This window comes from Hypanus sabinus, chromosome 7 (assembly GCF_030144855.1).
Source record: "Hypanus sabinus isolate sHypSab1 chromosome 7, sHypSab1.hap1, whole genome shotgun sequence".
NCBI lineage: Eukaryota > Metazoa > Chordata > Chondrichthyes > Myliobatiformes > Dasyatidae > Hypanus > Hypanus sabinus.
The window spans coordinates 141,909,020-141,935,799 of NC_082712.1; the positions used below are offsets into that span (position 1 = coordinate 141,909,020).

Genomic DNA, 26,780 nt, shown 5'->3' on the forward strand with positions numbered 1-26,780 from the left:
TGAGAGGGCCTTTGCTGGTTGGCATCGTGCCTGCACCACCAGAGACCCTGATGCTGCCGAGACCTTGCTACTGGAATTCCGGATACTTTGGGCCACAGAGACTGGCCTTCTGCCTTTGACAGGTTCTTGATTAGCATTGGGAGAAGCTAGGTAAGGTTGCAAGATTTGGCCTATTTGGATTTTTACATTGTTTATAATATGGGAGCAGGAGACAATCTTTTTGTCTCTAGTTTTTGCTATTAATTGCACTTAATTCACAGACATCACTGTCAGGAATATTTAATGCTACCTGTGTTAAAAACAGTCTAATATAATTCATTGAAATTCACCAAATTTGTCCAGCTCTTAATTTAGAACTATAAGACAACAGGCCATAAAAGGACAGAAACAGAAATCTCCCTTACAAGGTATTTTATTAGGATAATATAGCAGAATTCAGAAACTGTTAGAAATAGATATACTACTGCAGTTGTTGGCTCTTCTCAGTCAAAACGCAAGCCACTCCTATTGGATTTGATCAGTTCTAAGAGTGGAAAACAACCTGAATCTTGAAGAGTAACCAAGATCAATTGTAATTAGAAACAAGAGAAGATCTCCAGATGCTGGAAATCCAAGCAACACACACAAAGTGCTGGAGTAACTCAATAGGACAGGCTGTATCTACAGAAAAGAGCAAGCAGCTGACATTTGGCTCGAAACATCTACTGTTCACTTTTTCCATAGGTGCTGCCTGGCCTGCTGAGTTCCTCCAGCATTTTGTGTCAATTGTAATTAGAACTAGTTGTCAACATGGAAGATCAAGCTCTAAATTAGTGGTCTAAACATGTTTGAGCCTGTGATCTTAGAATGTGTGTCATTCTTCTACTTGTGAGTTGCTTGGCTGTGAATGACATTAGTGAATTGCCTGCTGCAATTGATCAGTTATGTACAGAATACATCTTCAATGCAGAGATGGTCCAATGGAGAGGAAAATTTATTCCTTGAGAGACCTGTTTAATATTACATTACTTGATTACCAGTTTTGTTGGGTTTGCAATTCCAACAGAGAAAATGACAAATAATTGTCATCTCCTTCCCATGAAATGCACACCATTGAAACAGCAGTAGTCGTTCAAGTCTTTGAGGGATCATGCAAAGGTACAGTACCTCTGGCTAGTGTTTGGTGACATGATAGCTAGACATTCCCAAAGTTCAAAATTCAAAGAAATAAATTATCAAAGTGTATATATATTTATGTCACCAAATGCAATCCTGAGTTTCATTTTCTTGTGGGCTTACGCAGTAAACACAAGATACATATAATACCCCCACCAGAATGGACAAACAGCCATTGTGCAAAAGAAAATATCTGTGCAAGTACAGAGAAGAAATAGCAATAATAGTAAATAAATAAGCAAAAACATCGAGAACATGAGATAGAGAGTCATTGAAATTGAGTCCATAAGTTGTGGGAATAATTCATTGATGGGATAACTGAAGTTATCCCCTTAAATTAAATTAACATACCATTAATTTAATAACTGATCCAGAGATTTTCTGACCAATTTTCAGAGAGATATTGTGCTCCTTAGTGTTCAGTCAAATGCATGATGCACACAGCTATCCACTTCAGAAATGGAAAAGAACTTATGAATGTGTTAATATGCAATCAGTTCAGTACATAACCAACCACCATAAGATGACACAGGGATACTGACTGCATGCATCAAGTTAATCCTGATTGCCAAATTCACAATTTCAGTCATAGTATTTTGTCACAGATTTTCCAAATGTCACATCAATGGAACAGTAAAAGTGCCTGTGAAAGTTTAGCAAATATAAAGAATAACTTCATAGAAAAACAGCAAACTAGGTATTTTGGGAATTACTTCTTATAAATTACTAAGCAGCAACTTTGGGTAGCAGGTAACTAATATGAGGTTCCTTTCAGATTCAAGGGCTATATTGCATTTTTCTTTATCTTTTACCTGTATAAATTTTACAATTTCACTTTCCTAATGTGTGGTTTTGAATATGATGATACAAATGATAACATGACAGCAAATGATTCAGCTTATGAGTTTTAACGTACAATTTTTTGGAATAATCATAAAACAACCTTGAATGAGATGGATGCAGTAAATGTGTGAATTAAATATGTGATTAGGATCAAGATTAAATGAGATTAACAGCTTTAATCGAAAGATTAATTGCAGCTAAATTTTTCATCATTTGATAATTTTAATTAAAATAAACTGGATGACTAGATTCTTGGGCTTTTTGCAGTGGCCAAATGACATAATAATATTCAGAATTCTGAAACAATAAAGAAAGCTAACAGAACCTCACATATTCACCAGTAAGCAATGAAATTGTATTGTATCTCAGGACTAAAATTTAATCCTGAGTTTAGGATTAAATTTTAGACCAGAGATATAATTGAATATGCCCAATATAGAATAGAGATTTCAAACAGTTAAAAAATTTGGGTGCGTTCTGAAAACCTATTCATCTGTGCTGGAAAAGGCTTAAATAGAAACACAATTACTTACTGGAGTATATATGATTCTCTCAGTAACAAGTCCAGGAAACGATGGACCAGTTAGTTTACACAATGGTGGGAAAGATAATGATTTTTTTTACTCAAGGATGTAATAGGAAAATATCTAGAAACCAAAAACATAATAAATAGCAGTCAGCAGAGATCTCCAAAGGGGAAATTCATGCTTGGACAACTATATTAGATTCTCTGAAATAACAACGAGAATAAACAAAATAGTACTGCAAAAGATGTAATGTATTTGCATGTGGAATCATTAGGTAGGTAGTATAATTGGCAATAAGATAAGCAGAAAGCCGAGTTTGAGAGTTAAGGGTAACTACTGGGACTACAAAAATTAAGTAGTAGTTTTCTACAGGATCGGTGATGATAATGTTGCCCTCAATTAATAGATTTAGACTCAGAGCATAATTTAAAAACTTATTGAATTAGGGATGTAGTCAATGCAGGATGAGGTTGATAAACCAGCAGAATGAGGAGTAAGTTCAATATCAATAAAGGTGAAGTTACACTTAGAATGAAGAGGTCCCATCGTCCTTCGGGCAAGGGGCAAAGGAAGTTGGGAATATACTCATCAGCAAAAGGTAGAGCAAAGGGTAGAAAGTCTTTAACAATGCAAACAAAACATTGGGACACATTTCTACAGGCTTAGGAAAGAAGTGTTGTTAAAATAGTAAAGGGCTTGTTTAGAACGTGCATTGCAGCTGTGGTTCTGGTTCTGACTGGGGAAGAAATTGTCTCATATAAGAAGCATTGCAGACTGGTTGCAGAAGGCTAAGAAAAGAATTTTCCTGATTATACCTTCCCAAATTGACCCAGATTTTATCTGGTTATGCACCGGTATTGTGGGATGAACTTGATAATCTGGAAGGTCTTTCCCTGCCAATTATTGTTTACATAGCTTATGATATATTGGTTTGCCTGCTCTAAAAGAAATCATCATATAATCAAAACTGATAGATATAAAACATATAAGTCAATTCTACTCCAATATAATTGTGCCATAAATTCTTCTTTCAAAATGTGAATATTACTGAATAGATTGAACATGAGTCAAACACAAAAAAAAATATCAAAGCACATTATTGCCTCTGTTTTGAAAAAGGGATCTCTTTTCAGAGAGTCTGGTACAGTCAGAAATTGGAAAAGAAAATACTTTAATTAAAACAGGGAGAACAAGAGCAGTGGGCTGGAATGAGGATAAGCTATTTGATTGAAAGATGAGACCAATAGGTCAAGGTCTTCAATCAAGCAGCCCATATCATTCCATCCTTCTGTGTGACCACATTTATTGCGGCTATTCAATTATATTATCCTTAAAAACCTCTGAAAATTAATGTTCTCAATAGTTATGGATTGGGCTTCTTTTTTTGAAAGCTGTTTCTTTCCATTTCCCTTACTGTAAAAATACCTTTCAGTACTCCTGTACAGTCCTATTGTATAAGAGTTCAGGAATAGCTGAGATTTCTGTAACGGAGCATTAGAAGATTTCTCTTATGCAATTACTTAATCATTAGAAAAGTGGTTAGTTTGAAAGATAAATCAATAAACAGATTTTGTTGTATTATAGAGGTATTTTACAATAGTCAAGTAATAGATACATAGTGCAAGTACAGACTCAGTTGGAATTTCTCCAAGAGATTATTTGTTACTGGGGACCATGTTCCCTCAATGGCAATTAATACGTGTGCCACATTTTCTCAATGAGATTAAGACCTAATGCATTAGTTCTGACTGGAAAGAAGTGATAACGATGGAGAACAATGTTGATCAAAACAACGTTGCAGATATAGTTTGTCAAACCATTATGGGGTTGTAGATTAGTAGTGGAGTTATGCTTGAGATTTGCTGGAATATTGTGCATCACAAGTTCACTTATGTTATCTTACAAAGAAAGAACTATTCACAAACTCGTTAGATTGGCCCACTGTATATCAAACAACATTTCTGATTTTATATTTCAATTACAGACCTCATGGTGACCTTGCAAAAATATAATAATAAAATCTAGGTTCAGGGGCTCAATAAGCTATGGAAAGGGAGTAAAAGATGGCAAGAGCAATAAAGACAACATGCAGGGGGGATAAACTATAGTGGATTAAATTCAATGTGGTGAGTGTGGTGTGATCCTTCTTAGATCTAAGAAAAGTGAACCAAAATTCCTTTTATCAAAGAAGAACCTGGTAAAATGAAGGAATTGTGATATCCATGCACATGAATCACAACAAAACAGAGCCGGCAACAAAACTTAATCAAAAAGGTGAATACAAGAAATTCAGCAGATGCTAGTAATCCAGAGCAACACACCCAAAATACTGGTGGAACTCAGCAGGTCAGGCAGCATCTATGGAAGTGAATCAACAGTCGATGTTTTGGGCCAAGACCCTTTATCAGGACCATTGGGCTTTCACAAACAAAATGAAACCTGGAGTTTTTATGATAATTCAAGTTATCACACCTTAAAAAAGACATATTGGATGGAAAGCAGCAAGTTTTATAAAAGATGCTGAAGCTAAATCACAAGGATGGATATGTACATTTAACTTGTATTCCCAGAAATGCAAAGATTTGAATAGATATTTTGAAAGAAATTGATCAGGTAGTTAAAAAATACATAGTCTGCTAGGTTCTAAGGATAAGGTGTATAATTCTAAAATCAAGTAAAAAAATAAATCCCATACAATGCAGAAACTCTATCATGATCAACTATGTTACAGAACTTCCATGTGGACACAATTTCTTAAACTGGGTTTTCTCTGCAATAGCCCATTGGTCTGGCACTGGGTTGGGTTTAAGCCTGTCCCTGCATCTTTCACTCTGCTGTCAGTATTGCTGTTGTCCATGTGGCCTCTGCATAGAATACAAAGGGGCAGTGAAACCTTTGGAAAGTCTGCACGTGAAATCTGTGCCTGGTTTAACTTGCTGCATCACAATCAGTGGGGAGAATTGTAAAGTAAACTCGATTTTTTTTTGCATTGAACTATGGTCAGACTCCATCTGAAGTATTTTAAACACTCAATTCAGGAAAGTTATATTTCCTTTAAAAGCACAGTCAGCCTTTTTGAAATACGTTGAGCTTTCTTAAAGAAAGGAGCCGTGTTGCGTATTACATAAACATTTCAGTTTGTCTTGCAAAGTAATAGAATTCCAGTAGATAAGGAAAATATTGCACTGTTTGTGTGGAAACACAAGTGGTTCATTGCAATAAAAACAAAGGCCATCATGTGGGGCATGAACAGGGTGCTATCACAAGCAATTCATATGCATTAGACACGTGAGTCAATCATTTTCCCTTTGCGGGATTCTGACAGCAAGAACTTCTCTAATGAGTCATCAGCTCCGAAGAAAGAAACTCGGAATGGACAGGAAATATCCCATGATAATTTTTTATTCCGGGGTTAGCTGCTAATTTGACATACTTTTAAATAGGGCAGAGAAATTCTCTACCATCTCAATAAGCACAGCAATATATGGACAATATGCAGTACTAGAATTTCATTGCACTTTATTAAGCTAACAGATCTCAGTAAGGGTAGTAATAGTGGAGTTGGTTAGCAGTTGGTTTCGAAAGGGGAATGTCTGTGCACACATTGGTGAAAGTGGGGTTCAGCTTGCATGTGTTGCTTCTACAATTGATTGGACACTAAGTTACATAACTGATCGCAGTGCCTCCGAGCAACAGCTAACCTCAGGAGATGGTGGAAGAAGATTAGGTTCAATAGGTACATTTAATGTCAGAGAAATGTATACAATATACATCCTGAAACTCTTTACCTTAGCAAACATCCACAAAAACAAAGCAGTGCCCCAAAGAATGAATGACAGTTAAACATTAGAACCCCCAAAGAAACCCCCAGCTCCCCCCTCCCACCCACAAGCAGCAGCGAAGCAATGATCCCCCCCTCCCACCAGAGCATCAGTGCCCTCCCCCGAGCACTCAAGCTTACAGCAAAGCATCAATCAATAAAGACACAGACTACTCTGTGTAGCCCCAAAGACTACTCGTTCACCCAGTAATTCAACATATCTCAGGCTCTCTCTCTCTCCCTAATAAGTGAAGAAGAGGTGTTCCTGTTTCACATGAGAGGGTAGACATAACAAACAACTCACTGATTTATGATGTTAAAAGGTAGTGGTGTCACTTTTTCCATGTTCTGTGCCCAGAGAATCGGCCCCGGAAAGGCATAAGTCTTCAAACACATGGCTCCCAATGTTCTATGTTCTCCCATAAAGCCTCTGTCAGGAGCACTGGCCTCGAATCAGCCCACCTCCAGAGCCACGAAATTCCGGCACCCTGAAGGCATGCTCATCTTCCAGCCTGCGTCCTTGACACATCTAAAAGCAGCCGGTTGTGAGGCCCTGAGAGCGGGACCCATTCCCGCAGAGAACTCAAGTCAGAGTGTAACTCCGGGTCCAGGTCTTCAAGGCAACCTCGAAGAGGAAAAAAAAGATATCAAAGATAGAAATAGGCTTTTTCCAAAGATGCAAGCAAAGGAGTTGCTGCTTAGTGTCATCTTAACTTGGTGAGGATGGAGGAAGCGTATCAATGAAAACAATGAAGTTGACAAGCTAATGAGGTTCTTTCTCCAATTCTGTACTATCCTATGTTAATTTGTTGCCTGCAATTGCTCTGGCTGAAGAGCTATATTCACCTTTTACAGCCATTACACTGCCGATAGGGTTGGACCTTACTGTTCACATGCCATGCAATTTCATGAAATGAACTCAGTTTAATAACAATCAGACATAATTCAGGTGGATGAAAAGAATAGTACCAAGTTAGCATACCCATCATTAAAGCAGAATTGCAAAGTGGAAATTTTAAAAGTTTAATGCCAGCTGTTGAAGAGGTCAAACATCAGAAACAGATGGCGCTTGTCTGAAACCTCACCCCAGGAGGTCAATAAAGCATTTTATTCTAAGCAAGTTACCTCAGCAAGTGAATGCTTTCTACAACATTCATAGATTATGGGAACTGAACATAGAATGGTGACTGAGATGAGCTTACAATTTACTTATGATGAATCCCAGTCAGAACTTGCCACTGGATTGATGTTGCCTCACTGAAGCAGTTTGCAAGACAATTAAACTGCACATGAATATCTTAGGCAAGCTTTCAGCAGTTTCACACACTTACATGTTTAAAGTGCTGCAAATCAGCTTGTTGCCAGCAGAAAAACTTACATTGGAACAACTTTGCACATTAAGAACCTTAATATATACAACAGTCTTTACTTTTATGCTTCTTGTTCATTACCAAAGGGTGCTGCATAGACCGGGCACAAATCTCTGATCTTCCAAGTTCCAACACAGCCATGAATAATATTTGCTTTAAAAAAGTGAGTTCAGGAATTCAGGGGCTAAATTAAAAGACAGCAAGGACATCCAGCGTTGTGATTTCAAGATTGCTACCTATGGCATGTGCTAGCGAGGCCGGAAATAGGAAGATCATACAGTTTAACACACGGCTAAGGAGATGGTGCAGGAGGGAGGGTTCCAGACTTTTGGATCATTGGGCTCTCTTCCAGGGAAGGTAGGACCTGTACAGAATGGATGGCTTGCACCTGAACTGAAGCAGGACTAATATACTTGTGGGAAGGTCTGCCAGTGCTGCACGGGCAGGGTGAGTGTCAAACTAGAGCTGCAGGGGGATGGGAACCAGAGCACCAGAGCGGATAGTGGAGAGGTTGTGGGTTCGGATTTTGTTAAGCCTGCATACAAAGTCAGGAATAGAAAGGTTGAACATGGTGGGGCTAATGATCCGAGTTCATTGCAAACGGTATTGTTAGAAAGGCAGATGCGCTTAGGTCATGGATCAGCGTATGGAATTATGACATTGTAGCCATTAGTGAGACTTGGTTGCAGGAGGGGCAGCACTGGTAGCTCATTGTTCCAGGGTTCCATTGTTGTAGACATGATAGAGCGGGAGGGATTAAAAGATGAGGAGTGGCATTGCTAGTCAGGGAAAATGTCATGGCAGTGCTCAGACAGGGCAGACTGGAGAGCTTGTCTATTGAGGTTATATGAGTGGAACTGAGGAATCAAAAAGGGATGACCACATTAATGGAATTATATTACAGTCCACCCAACATCCTGGAAGATTTAGTAGTGTAAATTTGTAGAGAGATCATAGACTGTTGCAAGAACATAAGGTTGTGATAATAGACAATTTTAACTTCCCACATGTTAACTGGGACTCCCATACTGTAAAAGGATAGAGTTTGTCAAATGTTTTCAGGAAAGTTTCCTTAATCAATACAATGAGGTCCTAACTACAGAGAGTGTGACACTAGATCTACTATTACTGAACGAGACAGCGCAGGTGACAGAAGTTTGTGTAAGGGAACACTTTGCATCTAGTGATCATAATGCCAATAATTTCAAGATAATTATGGAGAAGGGCAGATCTGGTCCTCGGGTTGAGGTTCTTAGTTGGAGAAAGGCTAATTTTGGTGGTATCGGAAAGGATCTGCCACATGTGGATTGGGACAGGTTGGTTCCTGCCAAAGCTGTACTTGGTAAGTAGGAGGTCTTCAAAAGTGAAATTTTGAGAGTACAGATTTTGTAATTCCTGTCAGAATAAACGCAAGGGTAACAGGTTTAGGGAGCCTTGGGTTTCAAGAGATATTGAGGCCTTGGTTAGGAAAAAGAAAGAGGTGAATGGTAGGTATAGGCAGGAAGAAACAAATGAGGTACTTGAGGAGCGTAGTGGTAGTTAATAGTGTTATTTCTATGTCACTCCCATATGGGAGGGGTTCACATGCTGTATAAGCAGGATTGTCAATAAAGTTCAGTGGAATATCCTGCAAGGCAGCTGTCTTGGTGTGCTCTGCACCATCCCACAATACCAAACGCAACACGATGTCAGAAGTGGTTGATTGTCCAGTGAGATCTCCAACAAGAAAGAATTTACAGCAAGATTGTTTTTGTTCCCATATATCTATGAAAAATATCCAGAGTCTTATCAACCTAAACTAATGATTCCATTTGCTAAATGTATGCAGAGCATGAGCTGGAACTAGCCAAGGTTGCTCAACGACGCCTTCAAGCTGCACAAAAAAGTAGATACATTGTAATCTGTGGGCCACTAGCCCACAACAGAGAAGTCAGTCAAACTCTCAGGGAGAAAAAAGACTTTTGTAGTCCAAATAAATAAAATAATTAATAAACAAACAAACAGGAAAATTGAGCAAATACCTCCAGTACCTGCATCTACTTACCTAATAAAGGCCCCTGAGACATTCGATTTCTCTAAACCAGGGGATCTAAAATATTTAGGGTTGCAAGCAATCTGACTTAGGCTTCAGAGGAGCATTACGTAAGCACACTGATATACTGCAAGGGGTGACAAAGCAGACAACATCATGGATGGAGTAGGACTGATAGATATTCAGAAAAAGGAGTACAAAACAGTTCAGGACAGATTCAAAGAATATTTCACAGGAAAGTGAAATGTGATATGTGTGAGAAAAAAAATTCAACTCCAGAAAACAAGAGCCCAATGGAAGTATAAATGACTTCATCACAGCATTGTATTCCCCGTCAGACAACTGTGCATATGGAAATCTGAGAGATGCGCTCGTTAGAGACAGGATTGTTGTCCGGCTACTAGACACCAGATTGTCAGAGAGATTTCAGTTCCAGGCAAGTCTCATGCTAAAGAAAGCTGTAACTATGGTCAGGCGGAGTGAGAATGTTCGAGAACAGCAGGCAGAACTCAGACAAGAAAACGACGCTAAGGTAATGCAAGAAACTGTACAAAAAGAAAGGCACCAACAAGGTGCAGTCAGAAAGACTACAGAAAGAGGTAGAGCTCAGCTCAAACAAAACAGAGAAGTGAAACAAAGAGCAGGTAACACGTCCAACTGCAGGACATGCAGCAAGTCTCCACTCCATGTCAAAGAACTCTGCCCAGCAAAAGAAGTGAAATGCTACCAGTGTAATAGAGTTGGCCATAATAAAAGCCAGTGTCACTCAAGAAGTTCTTCAGGAGGTCAAAGAAAACCATGATTCAGCTGGAGAGAGAGCTTTCCTTGGGGCTCTAGATTCAAATAGACAAGGCAGGTGTACTATGGTTCAGTTGAAAAATGAGGCAGTGATATTCAAAATGGACTCTGGGACAGATGTCACAGTCGTCACTGAATGTCTGTTCATAAAACTGGTGAAGAAACAGGCATTACATTAAGCCCAACAAAGCAAGTGCTCATGGAGCCAGGGAAGTATAAGGTCAGTGTGAAAGGAATGTTTACTACTTTCATCTGTAAGAATGAGAAACCGTTAAAAGATGATTGAGAAGCTCTTTTCACAACTACTGGGAAGACATGCCATCAACAAACTGAACCTCATTGCAAGGTTGGGTTCACTAAACAATATCCAGTGGCAAGAGGAGTACCTGGAGTTGTTCACAGGACTGGGTGTACTGACAGAGGAGTACCTTATCCAACTGAGGCCAGGGGTGAGGCCCCCCCCCCCCGACCACAGTGAGGCATATACCAGTCCCATTGATGAACAAAGTCACATCATAACTAGAGTGAAGAGACCTACTGACCGAGATGCAGGCATTGTTTCTGTTCCTAAGCCAGGTTACACTGTGAGGATCTGTGTTGATCTAACGAAGTTTAATAATGCAATGGGGTGGGAGAAGTTTATTCTGCCCTCTGTGGAACACACATTTGGTATGCTGGGTGGAGCAAAGTTCTTCTCCAAACTAGATGCAAACTGAGGGCCCTGGAAGATCTGTTTAGCTCCTGAGTCATAGCAGCTCACAACCTTTATCGCGATCACCCTATGATCACTCTATAGAGGCTATGCTTTCAAGAGACTCCCCTTTGAATAAGTTATACTTCTAAAATTAAGAAGGAATATATGATAAAAATAGATCGATTGGAAAAAGAGATTACAAAATTAGAAAAAGAATCTCAAAGAAATATGACAGAAGAAAAACAAAGACAACTTATTAATAAGAAGTTACGATATAATACACTCCAGACATATCGAACAGAAAAAGCAATTATGAGAACTAAACAGAGATATTATGAACTAGGTGAAAGATCACACAAGGACCTTGAATGGCAGTTAAAAACAGACCAGACTTCTAAAACAATAAATGCAATTCGAACAAGAGTAAATAAAATTACTTATAAATCTTTAGAAATTAATGAAACTTTTAAGAATTTTTATTCTGAGTTGTATAAATCAGAATCACAAAATGATAATGTCAAGATAGAAAGGTTTTTATCACAAATAACTCTTCCAAAATTAAATACGGAAGAACAGAAGGGATTAGATATGCATTTTACATTGAAAGAGGTCAAAGAAGCCCTAAGATCACTTCAAAGTAATAAATCTCCAGGAGAAGATGGTTTTCCGCCTGAAATTTATAAAAAGTTTAAAGATTTATTAATTCCTTCTTTTATGGAGTTAATACATCAAGCGGAAAGAATGCATAAACTTCCAGAATTTTTTTCGACAGCTATTTTAATAGTATTGCCAAAAAAAGGTAGAGATCTTTTAAAGCCAGCATCATATAGACCTATTTCTTTATTAAACACTGATTATAAGATAATAGCAAAAATCTTATCTAACAGATCATCTAAATACTTACCAAAATTAGTACATATGGATCAAACAGGATTTATTAAAAATAGACAATCGGCAGATAATGTAACTCGGTTATTTAGTATAAATCATTTGGCGCAAAAGAGGGAGGAAATGAGTGTAGCAGTTGCTTTAGATGCAGAAAAAGCATTTGATAGATTGGAATGGGATTTTTTATTTAAGGTATTGGAAAAATATGGATTAGGAGTATCTTTTATAAAATGGATTAAAACCTTGAATACTAATCACAAAGCTAAAGTAGTGACAAATGGTCAAATTTCAACACCATTTCAGTTAACAAGGTCAACTAGGCAAGGTTGTCCATTATCACCTGCTTTATTCGTGTTGGCGATAGAACCATTAGCTGAATTAATTAGAATGGACCCAGATATTAAGGGTTTCAGAGTTAATCAGGAAGAATACAAGATTAACTTATTTGCTGATGACGTTCTGCTTTATTTAACAAACCCATTGCACTCGTTGCGTAAGTTATCCTACAGATTAGAAGAATATGGGAAAATATCAGGTTATAAAATAAATTGGGATAAAAGTGAAATTTTACCTCTTACTAAAGGAGAGTATAGTCAATGTCGATTAATAACTCAATTTAGATGGCCAGCAAATAGTATAAAATATTTAGGTATAAGAGTTAATAATGATATAAAGAACTTATATAAATTAAATTACTTACCATTATTGAAAAAAAATTCAAGAAGATCTTGATAAATGGATGGTATTACCAATAACATTAGTAGGTAGAGTAAATACCATAAAAATGAATATATTCCCTAGACTACAATACTTATTCCAATCACTACCAATACAACTACCCCAGAAGTTTTTTCAAGAGTTAAACAAATATGTGAGGAAGTTTCTCTGGAAAGGTAAGATATCAAGAATAACGTTGGAAAAATTGACATGGAAATTTGATCTGGGAGGGTTATAACTTCCAAATTTTAAGAATTATTATAAAGCAAATCAACTTAGATTTATTGCATCTTTTTTTGAGAAAGATAGACCAGCATGGATTAGAGTAGAACTAGATAAAATAGGAGAAAATACACCAGAAGATTTTATATATAAATGGGAATCTAAATGGATACGGGAAAAGAAAGAGTCTCCTATATTAAAACATTTGATTGACTTATGGAGTAAGATAAATGTTGATGAGACAAAGAAATCTTTATTAGCAAAGAGATCTTTAATTCAAAATGGACTTATTCCTTTTACAATGGATAATCAACTTTTATATAATTGGTTTCAAAAAGGGATTAGATATATAGGAGATTGTTTTGAAGGAGGTATATTAATGTCATTTGATCAATTAAAGAATAAATATAAAGTATCAAACAACACTCTTTTTTGTTACTTCCAACTAAGGGCTTATGTAAGAGAAAAATTAGGTCAAACAATGTTATTGCCGAAATCTAATGAAATAGAAACTTCAATTCAAAAAGGAAAGATTAAAAAATTTATTTCTTGTATGTATAACTTGATTCAAAAACAGGCAATTAAACAAGTTCATAAGTCAAGACAAAAATGGGAAAGTGACTTGAATATTAAAATTGAAGAAACAAATTGGTCAAGACTATGTCTTGACAGTATGACAAATACAATAAGTGTCCGGTTAAGATTAGTGCAATATAATTTTTTACATCAATTATATATTACACCAGAAAAAATAAATAAATTAAACCCAAATTTATCCAATCAGTGTTTCCGATGTAATCAAGAAATTGGTACTTTTTTACATTCTACTTGGTCTTGTTCTAAAATTCAACCTTTTTGGACAAATTTAAGAGTTTTATTGGAACAAATTATTGGAACACAACATCCACATAATCCAATATTATTTTTACTCAGTGATATTGAAGGGATAAAACCAAAACCCAAATTGAATAAATATCAGAAAGAATTTATAAAAATTGCACTGGCAGTAGCCAAAAAGGCTATTGCAGTTACTTGGAAATCGGATACATACTTAAGTATAGATCATTGGAAGAAGGAAATTTATGGCTATATTCCACTTGAAAAAATTACTTATAATTTAAGAGATAAATATGAAACATTTTTGAAAATTTGGCGCCCTTATTTACAAAAGACAGGATTAAATATATAGGTGCTCCGAAGATGAAATAATTGGTTATTTGGGGAAAGAAATAAATATATATACTAAAGTTATTATGAACTCCGTGGAGGATGTGGGGATCTTCCGATATCCAGGCACTCTTTCTTTCTTTCTTTTTTTTCTATAGGGATGTTAGGGGGGAGGGGTTAAGGGGAGAGGGGAAGGGTATATATTTTTTTCATATATTTTCTTTTATTTCTGTAATTATTTGAAAACAATAAAATAAAGTTTTTTAAAAAAAGTGACTCCCCTTTGGCATCTCCTCAGTCTCTAAACTCTTTCAGATGAGGATGAACCACATTTTGGAGGGATTGGAATGAGTAGCCTGCCACATAGATGATATACTCATCTTCAGAGGCTCAAGTGAGGAACATGACAAAATAGGGTGAAGCTGCCTTGGAGAAACTGAAGCAGGCTGGAATCACCCTGAGCAAAAAGAAATGCTAATTTACAAAGTTGGAAGTAAAGTTCTTAAGCCACCAGCTGTCCTCAGATGGATTTCTACCAGATTCAGACAAACTGGCAGGAGTTTGGAAAAACTTATGAATCTATCAGAGATCTATAGATTCCTAGGCATGGTAAAGTTGCTGGGAAAATTCACTCCAGATCTGGCAGAGAAAACAAAACCACTACATGACCTTCTCTCTCAGAGAAATGTTTGGATCTAAAACACACCACACGAGAAGTCATTCTCATCATTTAAAGCAGTTTCTCTCTCTGCCAATATTGGCATTCTTTGATCGGAATAAAGCAACCAAGGTCTCAGGCGACACCTCTTCAATTGGCCTAGGAGGTGTGCTCATGCAAACCTGCAGTGACATATGGAAACAGGTGGCATCTGCATCAAGAGCACTGGCCCCTAATGAACAGCGTTATGTCCAAATCGAAAAGGAGATGCTGGCTCTCATGTGGGCTAGTGAACACATTATCTGCTATTTGATAAGCACAAAATTCCTACTTGAAACAGACCACAAGCCACTTCTCAGCCTCCGTAGCTCAAAACAGTTGGATGGCTTACCTCCACATCTGAAAAGATTCAGAATGAAGCTTATACGATACTATTATGACATTGAACATGTCCCCCAGCAAATCACTCACACCACCAGACACTGTCAAGGATGCCATGCAAAAGTGAGTGGATGAAAGCTGACTCCACCCTCATAGAAGATAACAACATCTACTTTGCTCAGCTATATTAAAGCTCTCCCGAATCACAGAGTAAACTGGATATAATTCATGCTGAGTTGAGAAAAGACCAAATCTGCACCAAGGTCATACAATACAGTGAGCATGGATGGCCAATTGTTCAAAAAGGAGCTCACAAACTCAGACCTGGCTAGTTTGAAAGAGACACACTCTCCATTCTTGGTGATTTGCTGCTAAAGGGCTCCAGACTCATCATTCCTGCTTCTATGCATGCCAAGATCATCAGTCAAATCTGAGGACATCAAGGCATCAAAAATTGCCACCAAAAAGCAAGATAATCCATGTGCTGGCCTGGTCTGAGCACACAACTGGGAGATTACGTAAAGCAATGTGTAGCCTGCAAAAAAATACACAAAAATCATGCTGAGTTTCTCTGTCTTACTGAATTCCAAGACTTTTCATGGCAATTCGTAGGCACAGACATTTTCAAGCTGAAAAAAGACAAATATCTTCTCACTGTAGATTATTACTCAAGTAACATTGAGATGTCCAAATTGTCTTCTACATCCTCAGCAGAATCTGAAAACTGTATTCACTCACCGTGGAATACCAGAGACAATGGTCCCAAATTCAGCTACTTAGAATTCAAAGCCTATAAGTTCAAACAGTCCAGAGCACCCACAGGCAAATGGAGATGTGGAACGAGCAGTGTAAACTGAAGGCAAAAGAGACTTTTTCGTAAAAGAAAAGGAATTGGTGAAAAAAAGAAAGGAAACAAAGTGAGAGAGACCATTAAAAACAGAGAGAAAGAACTTTATAATGTTGGCAAATCCTTTTTATGTTTCTGTAAGGTGCTTAAGTTACATGCTGTGGGTAAAGTGAACTAAATCACTCAGTTTCAATGCAATTCTCCAGACAAGAAGTACATACTTTGCTTTTCTATCTTTTCAAGAAGGGGAGATGTGGTAGTTAATAGTGTTATTCCTATGCCACTCAGTTAGCCACTCCCACATGGGAGGGGTTCACACACTGTACAAGCAGAGTTGTTAATAAAATTCAGTGGAATATTGGTATGCTCTGCACCAGCCCTCAATCTGGAACATAACAACAAGTATAAGAAATACAAAGGAATGCTCAGGAAGGCTAAAAGAAGGCATTGTGGTGACCCACTTCCTAGCGCACTCGAACCAGCTCACAAATAGGCAGCGCGCAGGCACAAAGGCCAGGTCCGCAACAAAGGGAAAAAGCCTTCGGGGGTTTGTGAGTACGTGTCCCTTACAGCATCCGCGCCCGGGGAGGACGGGATAAGGGAGGCTTTAAAGCAAGACTGTGAAATTCGAATAAAATCGTCTTTAATTGCAGTTTACCGACTCCATGTCATTATTTTAGCACTGCGTGTAGCACACCGCTACAGCATGTGGTTATTCTAGCAGAGAAGGCGAAGGCGAATCCCAAGGGCTTCTACAGATATATAAAAAGCAAAAGGATAGCAAGGGACAAAATCGGTCCTCTGGAAGATCAGAGTGGGCATCTATGTGTGAAGCCGAAAGAGATGGGGAGATTTTTAATGGATATGCATCTGTATTCACTCTGAAGATGGAAACAGTGACTACAGAAGTGACACAAAGCAGCAGTGAGGTGATGGGTCTGATACAGGTTACAGAGGAAGATGGGATTGCTGTCTTGAGGTGGATAAATCTCTGGGGCCTGACAAGACGTTCCCTCAAAACCCAAGGGAGGCTAATGCAGAAACTGCAGGGGTTCTAGTCACTGATATTTAAAATGCCTAAGCCATGGATGAGGTGCCGGAGGATTGGAGGATAGCTAATGTTGTTCCGTTGTTTAAGAAAGCCTCTGAGAACAAGTTGGGAAATTACAGGCCGGTGAGCCTAACATCAAGAGTGGGAAAGTTATTAGAAAGCATTCTAAGGGACTGGATATGGATAGACAGAGGCTAATTAGGGATAGTCAGCATGGGTTTGTGTGTGGTAGACCGTGCCTATGTAATGATCTTCAGATGAGTGAACCCAGGTGCAGAGTAAATTCAGGACTCAATGGTAGAAATTAACAATGAAGATTTATTCAGAGAATAATACAGGGAATAATCAAACTAGGAGCTCACTTACTCAGACACTGATCTACAATTTGCTGAGTCACACATTTTCTTCCCCAGAGGCCACTGCAAAATCATTCTGTGGCAAGGAACTAATCTGGGTGCTACAGTCTCCTCTGCTGCTTTTCCATGGGAACCGATTACTTCAAATGGGACCACTCACACTGAATGCTCTTTATATTTTGTGTGCGTCTGCTTATTTGGAGACTTGGCAATCATGTGTTGCTGCTCAGTTTCTGATGCCAAATTATCTGCACTAGTAACCTTCATTGAAGTATTAGGGTCACTTGAATGATCCCATCTTTGTAGAAACTTGTTAGGTGGTGGGAATGCTGGGGTTAGATCTGTAAAAGCTTCCTCTCAGAAAGAAACATTACAGCTACAATGACAAAGGATCCCAGTCACCATTTTCCCACCATTCTTTCTAATAGTGATTTCTCTGGATCTCAATCCTCTAAACGTGGTTCACTGCCTGAATGTCTCTGCACGTGAGAAATTCCTTTCCTAATTTTCTCTTCCTCATGTACCCGGTCCAATAGATATCTTAAATACGCTGAACGGGCATGTTGCACCTCTTGTTTAAACCAAGGAGGCGATGAAGCTTTCAAGAAGCTACTGGGAGAGATGGCAGATCTCTGGCTCTGTTCCAGGAAAGCAAATAACCATTGAAGTTTCATCATTAAGGGCTGTGAATCAGTCTCCTTGAGTAGCATAACAGCATGCCTGTAGTCAGAAGCTTTTAAAACATTCCTGAAAGACACTGTTCTTGTAGCAGGTATTGCCAAGATCTGCCAGTCGTGTCTTTCTTGTATATAATCTTGCAGCAAGTCTTGACTACAAAGGTTCCAATGCATTTCTTTGTGATATCAGGCACTCTGATTGAGCAGCTGCTCTAGTTTTTTTCTCGTTTGGAATTGGAAAATCCTTTAGTGCTTAACAGGTTCATATAGGTTAGGGAAGTCTGAAAAATGGAAGTTCATGCAGTGTACCAATTCAGACTGTTGTTGTGACAGCTTATTGCAGAGTTAGAGAGTAACATCATTAATTAGGGTATGTGAGGAACAAGCACATGAAATGCTTCTGATGAAAGTTGGAAACTTAGAAGTCTATATTTCAGCATATAAGCTCCTGCTCTTACAACTGGGGAAGAAAAGAGCCTTGAGAACACCTGTTCAATTTGTGAAAGTGTGATTTCAATCAAAAAGCTGAACTTCTTCACAGCAGTTAAACCTTTCAGTAAGCCAATAATGCACTTGCATGTGTTATTGGCTAATGGCCATGAAAGCCAATCAATCATATTGGTTAAAGCAGTCATCATCTTTACATCCATGATGCAATTACCATTTGTCAGGTTTTGAATCCATCCATAATTTTCAATGGCTCATACTGGACCACAATGGACAATGCATTTGATGCCCCATCAGATACAGCCACATCCTTTTGGAATTGCATATCACTCAACAGAATTAACTTTGTAGACAACTCAAACATAGCTATGCACTGTTTACAGTTGAGAGGTTCTATGCTGTTTCTAAAATGAGTCTTACAAGAATGTGCTTTACAGAAGTTGATGGCAAGGCAACATCACAGCTTCCTAAATCTGGTCCATGTCTTTTCAATTCTATTTCCTTCAACCAATGTTTTTTTTACTTCAATCACATCAAGATTCCAATACAACAAATATTCAATTTTGTACATGCCATCCATGGAAAGTTACAACTTGAGATCATCCTTCAAACAGTTAGCTGGCAGACACAAAGGGGGGAAGACAATAAACTTAAAGATCTCTATCACCAACCACAAGTTAGTGACTCCATAATTTCTAGAATATTCCTCCATAGCTTGCCTCTCTGGAGCAGACAAGGCATAGAGCCTTCCTCAGCTGGACATGTACCAGGTAGTAAACTGATGGTGCAATTGTATTCTCTGTGCGGGGGAAGCATAGGAACTCTCCTTTTGCTGAACACCTCCAAAAAATCCCAATTCTCTGAAAGCACTCTAGACAACTCCACTGAGTTCAAGTCTGGTCTTGTGTGTCAGGAGGCAACTCAACCTGGTTCATACCAAGTCGCTCAGAAACTTGGGAAGGCAAGTTGGGACCTCGGGAAGGTATCTCAAAACCTCTGCAAAGGTACTTATCCCAGCACTGGGTTGACCAACCCTGAATGGTACCAGAAGACCAGTTAGTCCCAGGATTATGAAGATGTAAACATGGATAACCAAGGATAATAGTAACAATCAGTAATCCTTGAGAATCATGGAGAATATAAAAGATGGAAACTATTTGTCTCCTTGTACCTTCCAATATTCAACTTGAGAGCAACAGAAAGATAAAAGATTTGTCCAGTTTCCAATGGTCTACCATCCAGGGCCATAGCAGAGATAGGCTGGTCGAGATGTACCTTATTAATTTGGATTCTCTCTGCCAGTCTGGTGTCCAAAAATGTGCTCACTAAACCAGAGTCTACCAGGGCTCTCACAGAATGTTGATGTCTCCCCTAAGGCAATAGGTATAGTAAAACTGCTCCAGGACTTGATGGAATGGGAGAGAGACTTGGGACTATTACAGTTCTCCCCTCACTGAATGGTTCTGGAGTCTTCCTGAAAACTCAGGGGAAGTGACTCAGAAATGGCCGGGCTTACCACTGAATAAGCAACATCTCTACTTTACACATCTCTCTCACTCTGCTGGGGACACCTAGGTTCTTCCAAGTTGCCTTGGTTCTTCCGGAGATGACTCTGGGGATTTGTGTTGGTTATTGGATTGAGGAACTGGGGCAGGCATTGGGTAGATCTGAGAACTAGACCTCTGGGTGAACTCACCAGATCTCTCCTTCCTTCTTTCAGAAATATGGTTGTTGATTCTTTTGGCCACTTCCAATAGTTCTTCCAACTCTTCCACCTAATCCCCGGTCACAAGAATGTCTTTCAGCCGCCTAAGAGGAGGGAAATTATACAGGCCATCTTGCTCCTGTCCAAGAGGAAATTTGCGAGCAGTAATTCAAAGACTAGGGAGCATTGATCTCAGAACCCATGGCAAGACTCAGGGTTCCCATTGTGTCGCTCCAGGACTGGCAGCTTAATTCATTCTCCACAGTAGTTCTGTGAACACGTAGCAGGAAACACAGGTGAATGCCCAAAACCAGAGTCTTTCTGCAAAGATGCAAGCGTGTCCCTGGAGAAACTCTTCATGCCGCCCTGCTGCCTGTCCTTGACAAGCCAATGTCATGCAAAGGTGATCAATATCTGTTGGGTACATACAGTGGCGTGCAGAAGTTTGGGCACCCCTGGTCAAAATTTCTGTTACTGTGAATAACTAAGCGAGTAAAAGATGAACTGATCTCCAAAAGTAATTAAGTTAAAGATGAAACATTCTTTTCAACATTTTAAGCAAGATTGGTGTATTATTTTTGTTTTGTACAATTTTAGAGTAAAAAAAAGGAAAGGAGCACCATGCAAAAGTTTGGACACCCAAAGAGATTTGAGCTCTCAGATAACTTTTACCAAGGTCTCAGATCTTAATTAGCTTGTTAGGGCTATGGCTTGTTCACAGTCATCGTTAGGAAAGGCCAGGTGATGCAAATTTCAAAGCTTTATAAATACCCTGACTCCTCAAACCTTGTCCCAACAATCATCAGCCATGGGCTCCTCTAAGCAGCTGCCTAGCACCCTGAAAATTAAAATAAATGATGCCCATAAAGCAGGAGAAGCCTATAACAAGATAGCAAAGCATTTTCAGGTAGCCGTTTCCTCAGTTCGTAATGTAATTAAGAAATGGCAGTTAACAGGAATGGTGGAGGTCAAGTTGAGGTCTGGAAGACCAAGAAAACTTTCTGAGAGAACTACTCGTAGGATTGCTAGAAAGGCAAATCAAAACTCCTGTTTGACTGCAAAAAACCTTCAGGAAGATTTAGCAGACTCTGGAGTGGTGGTGCACTATTCTACTGTGCAGTGACACCTGCACAAATATGACCTTCATGGAAGAGTAATCAGAAGAAAACCTTTTCTGTGTCCTCACCACAAAACTCAGCGTCGGAAGTTTACAAAGGAACATCTAAACAAGCCCAATGCATTTTGGAAACAAGTTCTGTGGACTGATGAAGTTAAAATAGAACTCTTTGGCCACAATGAGCAGAAATATGTTTGGAGAAAAAAAAGGTGAAGAATTTCATGAAAAGAACACCTCTCCAACTGTTAAGCACGGGGGTGGATCGATCATTTTTGGGCTTGTGTTGCAGCCAGTGGCATGGGGAACATTTCACTGGTAGAGTGAAGAATTAAATACCAGCAAATTCTGGAAGCAAACATCCCACCATCTGTAAAAAAAAGCTGAAGATGAAAAGAGGATGGCTTCTACAACAGGATAATGATCCTAAACACACCTCAAAATCCACAATGGATTACCTCAAGAGGTGCAAGATGAAGGTTCTGCCTTGGCCCCTGACCTAAACAGCATCGAAAATCTGTGGATAGACCTCAAAAGAGTAGTGCATGCAAGATGGTCCAAGAATCTCACAAGAACTAGAAGCAAGGAAGAATGGATGAAAATCCTCCAAACAAGAATTAAAAGACTCTTAGCTGGCTACAGAAAGTGTTTACAAGCTGTGATACTTGCCAAAGGGGGTGTTACTAAGTCCTGATCATGCAGGTTGCCCAAACTTTTGCTCTGGGCCTTTTCCCTTTTTTGTTATTTTGAAACTGATGGAAATAAAAAAGTAATCTTACTTAAAATATTAAAGAAATGTGTCATCTTTAACTTTATGCCTTTTGGAAATCAGTTCATCTTTTACTCGCTTAGCTATTCACAGTAACAGAAATTTTGACCAGGGGTGTCCAAACTTCTGCACGCCACTGTAACTAGTTGAGTCCTGCTGTAATGATCTTCAGATGAGTGGACCCAGGTGCAGTGTAAAGTCTGGACTCAATGGTAGAAATTACTGATGAAGATTTAAGAGTCCTACTGCTACCCAGTGCCCCTCACTGGTCTGATCATGACAGTCTAACCAATCATAGAGTCTTTTGAGAAAGTTACCAGGAAAGTTAATGAAGATAAGGCAGTGGATGTTGTCTACTTAGACTTTGGCAAAGCCTTCTTCTAGGTCCCGCATGAGAGCTCGGTCAAGGAGGTTTAGTCACTTGGAATTCAAGATACTGGCTTCACAGGAGAAGCTGGAGAGTGGTAGTAGACAGTTGCTTCTCTGAGTGGAGGCCTGTGGCTAATGGTGTGCCACAGGAATCGGTGCTGGGTCTGTTGTTTTTAGCAACATAGAAAACCTACAGTACAATACAGGCCCTTCAGCCCACAATGCTGTGCTGGACATGTCCTTACCTTAGAACTATCTAAGGTTACCCATAGCCCTCTATTTTTCTAAGCTCCATGTAACTTAAAACTGAGGTGATTGAGATAAACCATTGGAACTTGTAAAAGTCTGGCTGCAGGGTTGGAAACAGCAGATACTCATTAGAAGAACTATGTCAAATTGGATTCAATAAGGGTTGATGTGCCCTGAGACTTGTAGCTGGAACTATCACTGCATCTGATTTGCATAAATGATCTGAAACTGATCCAAAGCCATGGAAATTTCAGATACCATACCACAAAGAACAGTGTAATTACAATCAAGCAATTCAGCAACCAACAGGATGTTACACCACATATGTAAGGGAGCAAAACAAAGGGATTTTCAGTGCAGGGTGGTGTAGACAACTTCACATGAAAGAAAGGAACAGATTACACATTAGGTCATGAATCAAGTGGATAGAGAGAAGGCTTAAAGACCCTGGAATCAGGGGTATTTACAAGTCCAACTAAAGAAATGCAGTAAAATAACAAAGTTAGCACCATTGTACTCATGCTGGAATACACTGTGACATCTGATCTTCGAGAAGTAAGAGAGAATGTGCTATAAGTTTATTTAGCCTATGACAGAAGACTGGAAATTCATCCCTCTTCACTTGCTCTAAGTGTGGTCATGTCAGTACTTTACACTCTGTCTCTGTTTGAAGCAGAACAGTCCATATGTGGTTATTAAGTCTCAACTCGTGGAAGCCTAATAGGCTTCCAACAGCATGTCTTCTCAGCCTTTCAGTTCCACTGTTCCGAAATGTCTCTGATGATCAGAGGCTTACAGAAATACAAACTCAGTAAATTAATATAATATAATATCGCGTTAGATGTTATGATCTTACTGTTTATTTATTAAGTCATTGAAGAATACTAAATGCAAAAATAAGCTCATTTATCAGGCATTAACTCTCTGCAAAGTGAACAAATGCTTCTTAAGTTGTTCACAAAATACAAACTAGAGGGATTTCCTCCTGAAATAAGTGATAGAAGCAACATAGTGTTATCAGACTTAAAAACAGTTAAGAGTGAAACTGATGATCACAAACTGCAAGAGTTAACCAAGTAGAGTAGACTTTATTTATTAGAATAGAGATCGTTTAGATTGAATACATTTTTAAAATAAAATGACTGGTTGTTATTGTCAATAAATGACATTTGATAGATCTTCACATAATGTGCTTTAGCATCAAACAATATTCAATTAAGCTCATTGTATTGACTAAGCAATACACTTTTGGGCAACTACAAATCAAGATGTGTTGTAAAAAGATCATTGATTCATATTCAAAACTTGAGTATGATAAAGGTAGATTGAATGGAGAGCTGCCAAATCCCATGCATCTAAAAATGCTGCTTTGGCCAATAATCCTAACCTAACAATGCAAGTCATCACTATTAAATGAATAAGCTGTTTGCTGCCACATTTTATGGAGTTATCATTTCACTGTAAATTTTCTGTGACTAAAAGGATTTATATAAAGAGTAATGGAAACCTGGGACTGATTACAAGGCAGTAATCCAATTGAAGGGTTCAGATGACATCATGAACTGCAAGAATGAAGCTGCAGCAGTTTATAACAGTCATCTGAAGGCTAAATTACTGACTTAAATCATTCCATAGTTTTTATGTACTTTATGCACTGTTAATGTAATTTAACAGTTTTCCTTGGTTTGAATTCATCCTAGTCCAATAGACAGCCTGTGAGGATTGATTTTCAATCAATACAATGGCTTTCACTCCGAAGGAGAAAGAAGTTCCAACTAACTTCTAAGAAAGTTACTGAGCAATATCATTAAAAACTTTCACTTTCCACAGTGAATATGTAGTATCATGCAATGTTATGGTGATGAAGATGTCAAATAAAGATGGTGAGTGTGTTCTCAATGGAATGTAGAGTATCACAGGCTGAGACAGTCTTACCTACTAACCTTTTAAATTGTGTCATGATTCCATTCTCTTCTCTAGAGTCAATCTCAAAATTATCATTTCACCTTTCAGACACAGGTAAAAATTCTGCTATTCCATTACACAGTGAGGTAATTAGTTACTTCATGCAGTTAAGACAACAATTATATTTTGTAAACATCAGCTATGTTTTGTAACAGCACTCACTTTTAGCTTGTAGAGCTTGGCAATGTCCTGGCTTTTCATGATGCCATAACACAGAGGCGTGTTGAAACTTCTTCTGCCGAAGAACAGTGAGCCTTTGGAATTCTTTGTCCCGGAGGGAGAGGGAGGTCAGATCAGAGGAATATTTAAAGTGGAGAGAGATAAATATTTCAAAGATTTTGGGGAAAAAAGAGCTTTGGGAAACTGGCATAGAAAAGGGGACATGATCTAGAGTAAATTAGCCGTGGTCATATTGAATTCAGGGCAGGCTTGGGGGATCACATGTTCTACTTCTTCTTCTATGACGTTCTTACATTCATTTGTCAAAGGTCATGAAAAACTGACCTAAAGTACAAAACTGAAATCTGATTGACATTCTGCAGGGACAAAAGTTATTGAGACAAACTCAGAGTGACAAGAAGAACGATATTTGGGATTACTATTGAGAAGGAGACACATTATAAATGTCCCTTGTTTGACATTTGATAGCATTCTAGCAAGTTACAGAAAAATATTATTGAATACAAAAACAATGGAAACAATACAGAGAAGAGGCCGAATGTAGAAAATACAGAAGTTGCAAATCATCACCTGAAATTTCAGTATCTATCAAGATATGATAAAATCTATTTAGGTCATGATGAAAGTCAAAGTTGTGCATCCAAATGTAAGTGTAAAAATAGTCTTTTATCAAGGCCATAGAACTAAAAGCGTTCCAAAATAGAGGCAAACGCAATGGATATTAATTGAAATTGTTCTGTTTTTCCATTACCGATGATACAGAAATAATACATTAAATAAGATGAAAAATTATCGTAGGCATTAATAATTTTTAAAATTACTGAACAATGGGATATTCAAACACATATGTTAAACTGCTGACTTCCCCCCCAGGTAAGAGAAAGTTTGGAAATTTAGTTGGTTTTCTTTATTATATTTGGTGAGTCTATAAAGCATTGCTTTGTGTAAGTTTCCCTTCACCACCTGCTCTGTTTTAGACCATAAAATATAGGAGCAGATTTAGGCCATCTATCCCATTGATTCTGCTGCCATTTCATCATGGCTAATCCACTTTTCCTCTCAGTTCCAATTTCCTGCCTTCCCCTCCTCCCCGTATCCCTTCATTCCCTTACCAGTCAACAATCTATGAACCTCTGCCTTAAATATACATAAATACCTTGCCTCCACCGCTGCCTGTGGCAAAGAAGTCCAAATAATTCTTGCTGAAAAAATTCGTCCTCCTCATCTCCATTCTAAAAGGATGTCCCTCTATTCTAAGGGTGTCCTCTAGTTGTAGACACTCCCACCACAGGAAACATCCTCTCCACATCCACTTTATCAAGGCCTTTCACGATTCGATGTGTTTCAATTAGGTCACCCTTCACTCTTCTGAATTCCAGTGAATAGAGGCCCAGAACCATCCAATGCTCTTGATACGATAAGCCATTTAATCCTGGAATAATTTTTGTAAACCTCCTTTGAGCCCTTTCTGTTTTCAGCAGATCATTTCTAAGATAAGGGGCCCAAAAGAACTCACATTACTTCAAGTGAAGCCTCACCAGTGCTTTTTAAATTTCAAAATTACATCCTTGCTTTTATATTCTAATCCTCTTGAAATGAATGTTAACATTACATTTGCTTTCCTCACCACAGATTCAACTGGCAAATTAACATTTAGGGAACCTTTAGGTCACAGTTTTTTTGTATCTTCTCTCCATTTAGAAAATAGTCAACCCTTTCATTTCTTCTACCAGAGCACTGACCAGACACTTCCAGACACCGTATTCCATCTGCCACTTC

The 26,780-nt window shown here is 38.4% G+C and overlaps 1 protein-coding gene and 1 pseudogene across 4 annotated transcripts in view; both read right to left on the reverse strand.

Moving 5' to 3' along the window:
* LOC132397270 (uncharacterized) overlaps positions 1–26,780 on the reverse strand; it is a 255,037-nt gene that overhangs the window by 89,249 nt on the left and 139,008 nt on the right. For 2 of the 4 annotated variants that reach the window (XM_059975797.1, XM_059975798.1), the window contains exon 2: positions 6,650–6,970. The exons of the other annotated variants lie outside the window; for them this stretch is intronic. The gene's annotated coding sequence lies outside the window, so the exon portion shown is untranslated. The remainder of the gene's footprint in view (positions 1–6,649; positions 6,971–26,780) is intronic. 4 annotated transcript variants of the gene reach the window in all.
* On the reverse strand, positions 17,683–19,014 carry LOC132397554 (ubiquitin carboxyl-terminal hydrolase 35-like; annotated as a pseudogene).